At 38.0% G+C, this 15,428-nt stretch overlaps 1 long non-coding RNA gene across 1 annotated transcript; it reads left to right on the top strand.

The window, feature by feature from the left end:
* Positions 1-8,596: 8,596 nt before the first annotated feature.
* LOC121882093 lies at positions 8,597-14,222 on the top strand. Its single transcript, XR_006092014.1, has 4 exons — positions 8,597-8,655; positions 11,647-11,765; positions 13,771-13,801; positions 13,980-14,222. It is a non-coding gene; the product is annotated as an uncharacterized LOC121882093 (long non-coding RNA).
* Positions 14,223-15,428: the final 1,206 nt, after the last annotated feature.

Below are 15,428 nucleotides of genomic sequence, written 5' to 3'. Positions count from 1 at the left end.
ATTATAACACATCAGAACATGTCTCTGTCTTATTCAAAAATGCTATTTGATAATGGTGATGAACAGAGTTTTACTTTTAACTATAATCTCATACTATATGAACTACAAATGTCCCAAGCCAGGACATTTTTTAAAAGATGGATATTGGCTAAAATAAAGCCAATCAAATGCAGACCCTTTCATTACTGAACCGCGCACCTCAGCCTGCTGTTGCAGTGCTGCTCTCCTTTACAACAGCCTACAGTGTGAGCATTCTGTTTGTGTATGCAAGTGAATATTAGTGTGTGATTCACTAAACTCTGACTCTAACTCTCTATTTCCCATTTGCTCAGGTCATATCAGCTGTCACTAATTAGTTTTTCTGTAGTTCCAATAACTCCAACGGGGGGAGACGTCTTTTCTCTCGTGGATCCCATCACATAAATCTCAGGAGTTGCTTCCTCCCAGTTAAACTTCCATTCATTTCAGATCAATCATTTACACTGATGAATGTATTAGTTTTGAACCGGGACCTTTGGTATTCAGACTAAGTAGCTCATGAAAAATGTGTGTGCCAAAGTCAGTAGTCTATATGTGTCAGATACATATTAAATTGACATTGCTTATCTTCTGCTGCTATGTAAATATAAGTATCGGATCAGACACGGGGCCAGAAAAACTTCAATTTGGACATCCCTAATATTAACCATACCATAACTTACTATCTGTTTAATCAGAAATGTGGGTATAATATACTAGAAGTGAGCATTACTATACTACACTGCAATACTATAAGCAAGGAGGGAGCACAAGTCAAGGATGAACCATCTTGCTGACTCATTTTCCTTCCAAGAAACACAAAGGCCAGCACTGCAGCATAGAGACTGTTATTCACATGTCACTTGAGCCAGTGCAACGCAGAGCAGCAGTTAACTGAAGTCTCTTTGTGCCAGGGAGTTTTGTAAAATGTTTACACAAATGAGACAGAAATATATTTAAGAGTTAAGAGAACATAACTCAGGCTAGAGATAATGTCTATATGTGGTGTTAATGCCATGGACTTATAGCAGCCCTGCCATCAAACAGAGGGGTATAAACATGGATCTGATCTGATGAGTGCCTCAATATACTTTTTTTGGTGAAAAACACAGATTGAGCTATACTAAAAAACTGAAGATAAAAACATAAAGCATGATGAAAAAGGGAGCCCTGTGCAGAATCCATTACTGAATCTACATCCATGTGTGTAGCCTCCATCTGTTAAAGATCTACACTACAATGTTCACATAGTTCTCTTTGACAGCAGCCTTTTGACTCTCAACTGTAATCGGTGGGAAGGTAAGCACTAAATATACAATCCTCAGTTACTCACAGTATGAACAAAGCAATCTTTAGACATCTGCTCAAATTGTTAGCATATCTACAGCATTATGTCTAGTTTCCATTGTAACACTGATAAAAACAACTGTACACTTCATGGTTCTTGTTTTCAGGATGAAGTGCATCGCAGTCTTTCTTGTGTTGTCGCTGGTCGTCCTCATGGCTGAACCTAGAGAGGGTTTTATTCACCACATTTTCAACAGAACTGCCGATGCAGCCCTTATTGAGGTTATTAATTACAATTGATTGAAAGAGGCTGATTTTCATGAGTGAATGAATGTAATATCATACTGTAGATGCATGGGTGTACATACAGTATTATGTGCACACATAGAATCCTAGCCATATAGGATAGATACAAATGCATTTAAGAGGTTTGGTGTATTTGGTCAAATACAAAAAGGGTTTTATTTACATTCCTATTTAAACATGTTTATATTCCTATGACGTGATATTCAGGTATTGTATTGAATTGTACCAAATGCTTATGGCTTCAAATATCTAGGCACCAATTCACAGATTGTGTACACATGGCAAAATCTTCAATAATTCTCAAATTACCACCACAGAAGTACACATTCTATGTATTGTATTTTCACTTTATCTTATATTATGTTCAGTCATATTATCAAGTGGGTTTTATTTTCCATCTTATGTACATTTACATGTTCTTATGTTCATTTTATGTCTTTTTTGATGTGAAGCACTTAGTGCATGTAATTTCTTTGTAAAGCACTTTGAGTTGCATTTTTTGTATGAAAGGTGCTATACAAATACATTATTATTGTTATTATTATTATTATTATTATTATTATTATTATTATTATCATTAAACTGCTGATTCTAAATGAAATATTAGATTTGGATTGGGACAGGCAGTTAACAGCTGTTACGTCCCATTGTCATTTTGATTTTTGATTTTTCCAAGTAATAGAAATGGTCTGGAAAATATTAAATGAAAGGCTATACATAAGTACTTTACATGTGATTGCATTAAAGACTACAGTTTATTGTGATTTTCTTATTTATTGGGTTGCATGCTGTGGTTTCATAAACTGATCATATTTTTTATCAGTAGCTATACATCTTTCTGCGCAGATAGGGCGTTCTGTTGTGTAGCTGTAATACAGATCAGTGTATCCAACGAATGAATGAATGAATGAATGAATGAGTCAGTCAGGGAGTGAATCAATCATCTCTTTCAACCTTGCACCTCTGGAAGCAGAGCCAATATTGCCTGTAATCATTCACTGCTAGAATCAACAGAATGTATGCTTTCACTGTACATCCCGCCTTGCATTATACTAATGGCAGGCCATTTACCTGTTGCAGTATATCAGTGTGTCTCATCTCTATTGCGTCTATACCAGTAGGTATAACAGACAAGGTATAACAAAAAGTAAAAATTACTTGTTTTTGGTCTAAATAACTGACAAACTGGCTGATGGGTATGATGCAAACCAACAGTCTCATGAGAGTGTTAAGAATCAGTTTGAAAATATAAAGCCAGGAAACCCCTGACACCATAGCTGCTCAAATAATCTCATCTTCCAACAGAAAGACACTGTTAGCCTGCTGGTGCTAAGTACAAGTCTGGAGAGAGACCTGGTTAGTTTTTAGGGTAGATGCTAATGTCCAACATTGCCTGTACTGCCATAATGTAAGCAAGGTTTTGCAGAACCCAAATATGAAACATCTTGTTTCCTTCCATACAGATGAAATACTAAAACTGTCACATCACTCAAACCAATCAAGCACTCAGACCCAGCAGGAGTAAACTGAAAGGTTTTTATATGACCTAAGTGTATTGGGGGAAAAAATGTTTGCTCAAAGATTACAGAATCCACATTGACATTTAGAGAGAAGAAAAAATTACATCAAACTTGAGAAGATGTCTTAATATGGTGTTAATGCCATGGATTAATAGCAGCCTGGTAATTCTTCCATCCAAAAATCTCATAAAAACAGTTAACAATTAATGAGAAAAAAGCACATTTTATTCAGATTTAAGATGATTTAGGGTGTCTTTTTCGACTCTCTGGGTTGAACTAAACTGAAAAATGTAGCCCTGTGTGGAATGACTTCAGCTTCCTTGGTAATATTAGATCAGCATCTTCACCCTGACTTGCAATATGCAATTACACTGTCTGTTTAACCTTCCTATATTGCAAAATATTGGTCAAACAATGAGTAAAGGATTTCATGGCTATAATCAGTCTCAGCCTCTGCAGCCACTCTTCCCCGGCTGCCTTCGATACACACTGGCGTTGGGCCAGCCCTCCTGGAGAGTCCTGCAACCAAAGTGAGCGGCCATTCCTCCAAACGTGAGCTGGTTGCAGGGGCATTGGACACCACAACCTCCACCGCTAAACTGAAGCTGCCAGCACCAGCTCGGCATGGGAATAACCCCGGTTCACAGCTCCACTCCAAGGCCATCACAGCTGTCCTGGGCTAAGGTGATTCATCACAGCCGAAGGAGGGATTTGGTTAGAGGAGAGTTTCTCCACCACCTCCTTAAACTCTCTCTAACCACTTCATATCCCTGATGGTTGAGGCTCCAGTCCATCCTGGTGATGCCCCTGCAGTCCAGCTTGCACACTACCTCCTCATCCTCTCATCACCCCACCACATTAATCATTGGAGATTCCATAACCAGGGAGATCCATTTCATTAATGCTATCACACTCTGTTTCCCTGGTGCCACAGTCCCTGTCATTCTGGACAAACTCATTGATTTACTGCCCTCACTCCCAACTTCCATCACAAGAATAGTGCTGCATGTAGGGATAAACAGCAGTTGACAGTTTTAACTTGTTCTGGGATCCGGGATTCATCCCAACAGGTGGGGTAGCCGAATGCTGTTGGCAAATATTCAGCATGTGGTCCAGTCCTCACAACGTCCATGACCATTTGTAATCACCACCACATGTGTCCCTGCTCAGCTCACTCGCTCTTCACTAGACATCAGTTCCCCTTCTATGCAGCCATCTACAGTTATTGCCCCCTTTAGCTCCCCTTATGTGTATGGTGGTCTCAATATACTCTCTGCTATCTCTGTCACTAGTGGATTCAACCATCCCATTAGAATTAATTGCAGCAGATCAAAACTACATTCCACCCCCCAGAAAAGCAAATGTAAATAATTTAATTTGTTCCTGCTGACAGAGACTTGCCTTAACATTGATGAGCTTGCCCCATTTATTGAACTCTGTCCTGATGACTGTACCTTTTCTGCACACCTAGATCCATTGTCATAGACAAGGTGAGGGTCTTGCCATTGTGTTCAAAAAACATTTTAACTGTCACCTATTAAATCCTGATCATTTCTCCAGCTTCGAGGTGCAATTAATTAAAGTAGGCCTGCAAATGAATTGCCTCTTAATTGCACTTGTCTATCATCCACCAAGAATACATAAAGATTTTATCTGACAATTTGCTGACTTTCTCTCAAATATCATGCCCAACTTTGACCCCTCCACCCGTGACCTAGCTTTCTCAGTGGTCTGTTCATCCACCTTGGACAGCTTTCAATCCATCTTGTTACCCTCCTCTTATAAAGATTGTTTTGAAACCCGTAACCTGCCCCTTGATATGGTTCCCACCTCTCTCCTGAAGGAAGTCTTTGACACAGCTAGTCCTAGTATCCTCTCCATAATCAATAGCTCCCTGGCCACTGGTACTGTTCCAACCTGCTTCAAGCCCCTCCTGAAAAAACCCAACCTAGACCCAACCCTGCCTAGTAATTACAGACCAATCTCTGAACTCCCATTGTTATCAAAAGTTCTTGAAAAGGTTATCATACATCTATTCCTGCCCCATTTACACCAAAATAACATCTTGGAAAAATTCCAGTCTGGTTTTAGGGCCCGCTGTAGCACAGAATCTGCCTCGCTGAAAGTATCCAATGATCTGCTCCTTTCCGTTGACTCAGGTGACTGTGCCGCCCTGATTCCACTTGACCTCAGCGCACAGTAGACCATAACATTTTAATCAACAGCCTCAGGTATGGGGTTGGTGTTACTGGCTCTGCCTTAAACTGGTTCGCATCCTACCTCTGCAATAGAAGCTTCTCTGTCAGCATAGGCAATTCTTCCTCTCCCCCAGCTAGTCTCTCCTGCAGTATCCCACAGGGTTCCATCCTAGGTCCCATCTTGTTCTGTCTTTACACCCTTGGTCAAATCATCCAAAGGAACCACATTTCCTTCCACTGCTATGCAGATGACACACAGTTGTATCTCCCCCTGAAACCAAATGACCAGTGCAATCTATTCAGTCTTATGGACTGCCTTGAGGACATCAAGTGTTGGATTGCACAAAACTTCCTGCAGTTAAATGAGAGCAAGGCTGAAGTTGTCCTATTTGGCCCCTCTGACTCCAACAAATCAATTTCCAACAGCCTAGGCAACCTGTCCACCTTTGTCAAACCCCATGTTAAAAACTTCAGGGTGATATTTTACTCCGCTTTAAAGTTTGACAAGCAGGTCAATGCAGTAGTAAAAGCTAGCTGCTTTCAGCTCCATACTATTGCTAAAATCCAGTCTTTCCTCTCATTCGAAGACCTTGAAAAAGTCATCCATGCCTTAATTTCCTCCTGCTTAGACTACTGCAATTCCCTGTACACGGGGCAGACCAAATTAGCCCCATTCTGGCCACTCTCCACTGGCTTGCAGTGCAGTTCAGGATCAATTGTATATCCCTTGTATATTTCTGACCTTTTAACCCCTTATTCCACCTCCAGGACTCTCAGGTCATCTAACTTGGGGCTTCTGGCTGTCTCGTGAACAAATCTTAAGCTCAGGAGGGGCTGCCCCTTTGCTCGTGCAGCCCCTAGACTGTGAAACAGCACCCCCCTCTCTATCAGATCTCCCCCCTCCATTGATTCCTTGAAGTCCAGACTCAAAACATACTTTTATTCTTTACCATTTTGATGCACTTGAAATAGGCTCTCATTCTATGCCTCAACTATGTTTGTTAATTTGTGCGACTTGTTACGTGGTTGTCTTGTTTTTAGTCTTCCATTCTGTTTTTATTGCATGATTTTGTTCTGTACAGCACTTTGGTCAGCTTGCGTTGCTTTTAAATGTGCTCAATAAATAAATGTGATTCAACTTGACTTGATATCAGAACTCAGATATCATATTGGCACTATAAGCGAAAATGTTTAAAGTCCTAATGTAGGACACACAAGTTAGTGTATATACTCAAGTATGTATATACACTAAGTACTACTGGAATACTTCTTTTTTTAACCTACACATGAAATGTTTTTTCAACACTAGGCGACCATGATGTACAGAATGTTATCTTGGAAACCATACAGATACATGTCTCACAGTCTGGGAAAATACTGCTACGTGTACGAGGGAGATTCAAAAATTTCCAGAAGCCATTGATAGTGTGGGACAAGGGTGGAGTTATCAGTCACTAGGTAGCGTATGCTTACAGCCTTGTGGAAAAAATTTGGGACGAAAGGGAGAAGATTCACCAACATGGAAAAAGTGCTGGGAAAAGTGTTTCACATCTCAAGGAGAGTGCTTTGAAGGGGATTAGAAAGGTAAAACTGAAAGATTTATAAAGATTTTTTAACAATTTAAGAAAAATTTTGGTCACTAAAGAGTATAATTAATACATGACCTCTCTAAGTTAATACCTACAGTAAGTGTCAATAACAGTAGAAAGGCATTTATACATTTTCTCTAAAATTACTTTACAAAAGGGATCTTAGTGTATATATCTTATAATAATCTATAGATTGCTATAGACAAACCAACCTTTAAGACTAGCTAGTACTGTACAGACCAGTACAAACACTATTTTGTCAAATTTCGTAATGCATATTTTTTGACAAAGCTCCCACTTCCACTGAGGTAACTGAGCACACGGCAGAATTATATCAAGGACAGGTAAAATAGTTGTATCACACAGCAAAGTACAACCACTGTACTGACCAAATGACCAAATTAATTGCTTTAATTTCAGTGTTAAAGTTGTTAATAATCACACTACACCACACCAGAAGAACCTGGTGTTGTTTTTCTGCCACCACCAAACACAGTGACATTATGAACTACTATTTTTGACATACTATATATGAAGACAACAATGAAGTCAAGGCAATTCAAAAAGGGTGGGACAATAAATAAAGCGTGTCTTATCTTAACTCATTCACTCTTTCTCCCTTACATGTACACATGTGTAAGTTCTTGGGGATATACACAGTTATTTAACTAATATGTGTTGTAGAATTACTTGAATCAGACTTCTATGAATTCAGTGTGTCTGTAGATTAATATATATAAATTCTGAGAGCTGTTATTTGGTTCTGTGTGTAACCCACAATAATAGTTTTTACAACGCATGCACGCAATTATTTAACATGGACTACCAAAAGTAAGAGTTGTTGCACAAACACTCCACATCTGCTGTGTTTTGGGCCTCAAACATTTCACAGTCTCTGCCAGTAAGATTCACCCCTGATTCTGCCCTCAGGCTTACTTTGGTATATCTTACTAGAAGGGAACAGTTATATTTTCAGCCACAAGTAAATCCATAAAGAATATGTGGTATGGCAAAAGTGTAAAGTATGATAAATAAATGAGTCACCTGGAGTTTCTAGATTTAAATTGGATCCATACCTGTAAATAATTCAGACATCTTGTGGTCAAGCCACATTCTGTCATCTTGTGGCAATATCAAAATCACTTAAAATAAAAGTTTACTTATTTATTAATTTTGCCGAAACTGACATTCTCATAGGACTGACAGATTTGCATAATTTCATTTTAATAACTAAGAGTCATGATTGTGACTTGCAGTGAGTAAGGCAAATGGGAAAAAAGAGTGTGGTCAGTTTCTGATTAAAATTAGATGAGGATGTTGTGAAATGCCTCAGATTTATAGTAATCTGGTCCATGTACTGTAGGTCTTGTAAAACCACAGATGTTATCTCTATATTACTGTACCTCCAATCATGATTGCATCATTTCATTTGAGTACATACAATATTTTATGTCAGTGGCACTGTGTTTTTGTGTGTATATTCTTCCCTCAATTTCTCTCTCTCTCTCTCCTGCTCCTGCTCTCTCTCCAGGTGCCGTCAGCAAATTGATTTCCAGCTGTGGGTGTCAGTACAAAAAGTCATTGGCTGATTCAAAATCTGAAGGAACCAATCATCACCTAGAGCCCTCCACAAAAGAGCAGAACTTGAGTGTGAGCCTCTCTCATTCTCTGCCCTTCACTTGTCTGTTTATGAGCTGCTGGTACTCTGTTAAGTAAACTTATTAAAGAATATAAGAGGTACGTGATGGGAGGTCAGTTTATAAAGAGGTGGACCTTTCAATCATTGGGCACAGAGATGGTTGGATACTGGATGACTTTTTAAGTAACAGCACAGCTCTGATATTAATGCACCGCCCTCCCTCTTGGTGGAGTAGTGTATAATATATAGTTGAGTGGCGCATTCACTTGGTTAAAAAACATATAAGGTCTCCACCTCATTCTTTTCCCTATCTCCATATGTACAATTATTTTGCAAACAGGTTAATGGAACAGCGCTGCATAAATAGCACCACAAACTCCTGATAAATACACAATCAATGAGATAATTCCAGACTCAGGAGTTTTTGTATTTGATACAGCATTAACAGATAGCATAACAAGGAGCATAAGTCACTGAACAATTCCAGAGATTGCAAAGAAGGGGTGTCTTAGTGTGTGACAGGTTTAGATACTGAACATGTGATTGCAGTGTCCCCTGTTCGGGTCTGGCTCGGGACATTTGCTGCATGTAATGCTTCATTTTCCTGTCAGTTCACTGCTATCAAAGACGCACACAAAAAACAAAACAAAACAAAAAAAAACACACAAAACTGAAATACACCTGTTTCACTGACTCTTATGGACATTTACAGTGCTGCTGAAGTTAAACTGTTTTTTCCTTCTAAAGGTGCGGCATGTCTGATGTCTGCCACCAAAATAAACCTTTGTGTTTTCTCCCATGGAGTAGTTGTTCCCTTTTCTGGCACAATTCTGATCAAAGAAAATGAAAACTGCGCTGTAATTTGTGTGAACGAGTCCTTACTGCCTCTTTCTGTGTGTTTCTCTTGTTCAATCTGGATGTTACGTGTCACAGTGTTCATGAGCATCAATGTGTTGATCTCTGATAAAAGTTCTTATACAATTACTGTGACCAGGCATCTTTTAAGACAACCAACTTCCTTTATATTTCAAGATAGTGTTTAAAAGCATGTTTGAGTGCACTTTTGGATTCAGGCTAGCTATACAGACTTAGCTACTTGACAATTTGGTGCTTGGCAGCTCTACAGAAGAATATATTTCTGTTTTTCTCTGTTGGAAAGAGAATGCTTTCAGTAAAAGTTAGAGAGTTTACCTTAGGTTTGACCTTAGGCCTTCAGCAGTGTATTTGGCACATGTGTGTGATTATCAAAGTCATTTTACCACTACATTTAGGTTAGACTGTTCTTCATATTTGTTACAAAATACTTGGTTTCCTCAAAATATTTTCAATAATTTCTCACGGCTTGAAAAACATGTAGAAGTGACAACAGGAGACATTGAGATTAGATCAATACCTTATCATCTGTCTACAGGACTTGACATTGCAAAATACATTGAGAAATACAATTATTATTATGATTCACCAGTACTGAGAAAATGAATTCAATACTGGCTTTATAAAGAGACAGGTACCTTACAACTATCAGACACACAGATCACCTGTAGGTTTCACAACTGCTCACTTTGTTCTCTTTGACTAAAGTTTTTTTGTTTGTCTGTTTGTTTGTTTGTTTGTATGTTTTTTTGATGACGATCAATTGGTACGAACAGTTGGAAAAAGGCAAGACAAATATTTCCTCTTCCTTTTGCTTCACTTAATGCAAAGTCTTTAGGATATGTGATGAGATTTGGCACTTAATAAAATTGTGACTTGCACAGTTATCACAATGTTGGATAATAAAGTGAATGTAGAGAGCTGTGACAGTTGATTCTGTGGCCACCATGTTCTCGTTTTCAGTAGGAAGTGTGTTTTGGTGTTTCTTGTGTTGACATCAGTCGTCATCATGGCTCAACCTGTTTGGAGGTATCAAATCTTTCTGGAGAGGTGCAAATAGTGGATGAAAAGATAACTCACAAGTGAATACCATATATGTGATTCATCTTATTATTTACACTTGTGTTTTTTCTACTTTGACAGGACAAAATGTCTAATAAGAATGACAAATGTGTAAGTTGTTCCACCATGACAAGTTCAGCAACATTAACATAAAAATGAGACAGATGTCAATCAACTGAGTCTGTACATGCCCACATAGTCCTGAGTAGACATCTAATCAGACAAAATAAGTGAAAACACCTGTGTATTGTTAATGAAAATTAAGTGATTCATTCAGTGACTGATTGCATCCTAGGATTTTTTTCAGGGGGAGTGGTGGGCCCCCCCAAACTACTAGTGTTGTCACGAGGCAGGAGTGCAGGGTTTTCCCTGGGTTTCTGGGGGGCTTAAGTGCTATGGTTGCAGGGGAGGGTTTGACAGTTCGGCTACAAACACACAGCTTTGGTTTTAGCTTGTTCATAACAATTCGCTGTTAACCTAAACAGTGCGCTGTTGTTGTGTAAAACATATTAGCAATGGCCTTAGGCCTTCAGCAGTGTATTTGGCACATGTGTGTGATTAACAAAGTCATTTTACCACTACATTTAGGTTAGACTGTTCTTCATATTTGTTACAAAATACTTTGTTTCCTCAAAATATTTTCAATAATTTCTCACGGCTGAAAAAACATGTAGAAGTGACAACAGCAGACATTGAGATTAGATCAATACCTTATCATCTGTCTACAGGACTTGACATTGCAAAATACATTGAGAAATACAATTATTATTAATGATTCACCAGTACTGAGAAAATGAATTCAATACTGGCTTTATAAAGAGACAGGTACCTTACAACTATTAGACACACAGATCACCTGTAGGTTTCACAACTGCTCACTTTGTTCTCTTTGACTAAAGTTTTTTTGTTTGTCTGTTTGTTTGTTTGTATGTTTTTTTGATGACGATCAATTGGTACGAACAGTTGGAAAAAGGCAAGACAAATATTTCCTCTTCCTTTTGCTTCACTTAATGCAAAATCCTTAGGATATGTGATGAGATTTGGCACTTAATAAAATTGTGACTTGCACAGTTATCACAATGTTGGATGAATAATAAAGTGAATGTAGAGAGCTGTGACAGTTGATTCTGTGGCCACCATGTTCTTGTTTTCAGGAGGAAGTGTGTTTTGGTGTTTCTTGTGTTGACATCGGTCGTCATCATGGCTCAACCTGTTTGGAGGCATCAAATCTTTTTGGAGAGGTGCAAATAGTGGATGAAAAGATAACTCACAAGTGAATACTATATATGTGATTCATCTTATTATTTACACTTGTGTTTTTTTCTACTTTGACGGGACAAATTGTCACGAGGCAGGAGTGCAGGGTTTTCCCTGGGTTTCTGGAGGGCTTAAGTGCTATGGTTGCAGGGGAGGGTTTGACAGTTCGGCTACAAACACACAGCTTTGGTTTTAGCTTGTTCATAACAATTCGCTGTTAACCTAACCAGTGCGCTGTCGTTGTGTAAAACATATTAGCAATGGCTGGAACATGCAGACAAAGCAGTTGAAAATATCGCTTTTCTACATGTTCATGCTTGTTGAACAGGGGAGGATAGACGCGGCACGACTGTAAATGACGCTAAAAGGCAGCAGAGACTCCCAGCATAGTTTTGTTCTGTTCATTCAGCTTAAGCGCTGTGAAAAAAGTGTCATCATAGACATGCACAGTAAGGTGTTTGTTCGTATCAGTGTATTTCTATACACTGAGATAAAATGAAACAAGCGCACATAAATTATGTAAATGATATCAATAAATGTATTTGTTTCTTTCAAGAGGGGCGGGGGGGTCCCGTTGGTGGGGCCAATACTTCAGTGTTTGTAGAGATTATACCAAAAGGGGGCCAGATAGAACCAGGCTAGCTGTTTCTCCCTGTTTACAGCCTTTGTGATAAGATAAGCAAACCAGCTGCTGGCTGTAGCCTTTTTATTTACTATCTTTTACTTATATTTAACGTACAAACATGAGAATGGTATAGATCTTCTCATCCAACTCTCTGTCAGAAAGCTGATAAAAGTATTTCTTAAAATGTTGAACTATTCCTTTAAGTTATTACATGAATAGTAAATGGGGTTTTTCTGTGTGTATGCTAGATTACAATGTGGCTAAACTAATCATAACTGCTAGACACAGAGAACACCAAATTCTAATCAGACCACAACAAGCGAAGAAGCATTCAAACCTAATTATTTGTTGTACAACCATATTTTCAGTCAATTTTAACAACATGACCTAGAATAGAGATATCAAAACAGGTGTGTTTCTCCTGGATTGAGATTCAGCTGGGTGCTCTGCCTTTAAAAAAAAAAAAAGCTGTGTTTATATTCTCCTCAACAAAATCAGGAAAAAAGTTGGCCCTCCACAGTTAAAATGGATCCTCCTGCCCTGAGGAAGGCTTTATGCCGAAACACGTCAGCTGATTTGTCAGCCTATTGACTGTAAATAAATTGATCTAAAAGATCAATACATAAGGTGATTTCTTTTTGCTGATTTTTAATTATGGGGTGCTGCCTTTTTTCCTGACTAAATAAAGATAAAGCTGTTGACATGATATGATAAAAAAAAAAAAATCCTTCAGTTATTGGATGAAGCTACGCTGCATCGAGTTTTATAAAATGAGAACTCTCAATTGTCTGCTCCAATCAGTGATGTCACAGCAGGTGTTTGGCCTCAGAGCTAATGGAAAACACCACTGTTTAGAGTTTTTTTTTTAATGGGCCTCATATTTCCAGTCGTCCCATCAAGGAAATTGTGCTTAAAAACGTTTTGTCTTTGATTTTGAGGGCTTTGGATCCAGTTATTGACCTTTACATACATGACTTAGTGATTACAAGCTTTGCATTCAACATACACATATGGCTCATACCACATCTAGATCATAACATACATTTTGTGCCGACTTCAATAGATAGACCTCGGATTTACGCAAAAAGTGGGATACTTCAGTCTGTCATCAACAAACTGGTGTAAAACATGAGCATGAATACACTGTAAATACAGCAGTTTCACCACTGACTGTACTAGCCTAAATAACTACATAGAACTTCATTAAGTTGTTTTTTACTAAATATTTTATTACACCGGGCATCTCAGCTGCATTTGTAAGCACGAATTAACTCTAACCCTAAGTACTGTGAGCATAATGTTCTGTTAGTATTTCAAACATATTTAGAAATAAATGGACTGACTGTAATAACAAGATAATATTATTATTTTATGTCATTTTAATCTCTTTGTTTAGGAGGCAGATGGTGGCTCAAGATCGTTCCAAGGTAAGGAATTCTGACTAGTAATTACTGTTGATATCAACAAGACAGATTAAAAAATTAAAAAAGCTTTAAAAAAACAAAAGGCTGTTTTAAACCTCAGTTTATATTGTCTGGCCAAACCAAATCCAACAGATATTGAATCAATTAATTTTTTATTATTTGTATTCCCTTCTCTAACTAGGCTTGCAAAAGAACTGCTGCGCCTGCAAAGTGGCTCACAACAACCAGACTATGATCAGCCAGGTTATCAGGGCTGAATCTATTCATTTTGGAGATACTGTTTGCAACGCAAGAAACAGGTGGATCAGCTAACAAACAGCAGTCTCAGGTTTTCATGAAGCACTTGAGATGTAGTAATTTTGGTATAGCTCCAATTGGTTTTTAAAAATGTAAAATGGCTTGATATTGCAAACTGTCCTGCTCAATAAAGCTGCACTTCAAAAAGTCAAACTCTACTGTGTGTTATTATTCAAGTGAATGAGTTCCTGTAATGTTATATCACGATTGCCAATGACAATTAGGAATGATGTTCATTTAGTCCTGGGAAATGTCTGTGTTAACTTTGAATATAAATTCATAAAATAATCCCTCCTGCAAAGTCTTTCTGTTTGTTTCTGAGTGTATAGTATAAAGGAAACTACTATACATAAACCACTGCTTGTAAACGACAAGTAAAGCACAGTTTTAGTGGCTGTATTGAAGAATAAAGACTACGCCAGTGGTGACTGGTGACAACATTTCTAGACAGGGCTGTATAATATCCAATCCATCTCATAATATCCATAATATCCATCTCAATGTCATTTAATGTAAACTGCAAGGTATCAAACAAATGCAAACAAATATAGTCCACACATACTGTTATGACTTGAAAAAATAAACACCAATAAAAATGTTTGAATACACCTGCTTGCTACCTGTTTTTTAATTTGGGTAATTATCTCATAGGAATTTACAAGATTAAAAATTATCTTGTTGAAAACAAATGACTTACAATTATACAATTATCTGTAGAGATATATGGGCCAATATCATTTTTCTGGGACATTTCATACTGTGGAAAGAATATATTAAAAAAAAACAAATAGCTGAACTCAATCTTTTGACTGGTCGAATAATGTACAGTATTTGGTGATCTGCCCTAGCTAGAAGTTACGAAATGATAACATGCTCTGATAGGCACTCTCATGTTTAGTTTTTCAAGATAAATGTTTCATGTCCCTAATTCCTGTTAGAATTCATGTTGTATCTGTCCCACCATTTTAAAAAGTACACAAGGAAAGCAAAATAAGGGATTTACATGACTGGATCCAGCTAGCCAAGCCTATCTGCTGTACCAATTACAAGCCATGTATGTTTCACATTTTTGTCTAGCCAAGAAGAGATTTTATTGAATTAGAAGGCTGAAGACCTGAGTCTTGAGTCAGTCATGACAGTAAGTGTCACTACTCCTCTGCTGGTTGACTCGGCTTAATGAATCAGATTGGAGGACGCTGATTGGCTAAAATGTGGCCATGTGAATATCTTGAGTTAGCAATACACTGCTACACTGGTGATGTTTCTATTGCACCAGATAAGCTGTTGCAGTATTTCCCCCTGGCAATAATGATTTATATTTAATGTATGTTAC

This window comes from Thunnus maccoyii, chromosome 17, assembly GCF_910596095.1.
Source record: "Thunnus maccoyii chromosome 17, fThuMac1.1, whole genome shotgun sequence".
Taxonomy (NCBI): domain Eukaryota; kingdom Metazoa; phylum Chordata; class Actinopteri; order Scombriformes; family Scombridae; genus Thunnus; species Thunnus maccoyii.
The sequence above is the reverse complement of the archived record's forward strand: the minus strand, read 5'-3'. Positions and strand labels throughout refer to the sequence as shown.